The sequence below is a fragment of the Eubalaena glacialis genome, chromosome 5 (genome assembly GCF_028564815.1).
Source record: "Eubalaena glacialis isolate mEubGla1 chromosome 5, mEubGla1.1.hap2.+ XY, whole genome shotgun sequence".
Classification (NCBI taxonomy): domain Eukaryota; kingdom Metazoa; phylum Chordata; class Mammalia; order Artiodactyla; family Balaenidae; genus Eubalaena; species Eubalaena glacialis.
In genome coordinates, this window is record NC_083720.1 from 109,515,993 (window position 1) to 109,516,461 (window position 469).

Here is a 469-nt window from a genome sequence, read left to right on the forward strand (position 1 = left end):
CTCCAGGGCTCCACTGCCAGCGGCCTTCCCGGACCCGCCCCCTCGCTCCCGATTGGCAGAGGGGACAGGATGGACGCGCCTCGCCTCTCGCTTACTATTGGCAGATGCCCCGACACCTAGATCCGGAATGGCCGAGGAGGAGGGGGACGTTTTACTCCCTGAAGACCAGCCTCCGGCCGCCGCTGCCTCTGGGAAGGCTACGGTGCCTGGGGATCCCGCAACCTGCGCTCGCGTCCTAGGTTGGCCGGAGATTTGGGGACTAAAGGATGCGTTCCAAATCCAAGAATTGAACTGTTTCCGGCCGCCACTTGCTTCTTTGTAAAACATTAACTTTTCTCGGTCTTGCTTAATTATTGTTTGCGGCTCAGCTCCGTGCACAGAACCAGCGGTGGAATCCCAGGTTCCCATTTATAGCTCAAAATTCCACCTGCAGAGGGACACGAACAGAATAAAGACTGATTTCCAGAAC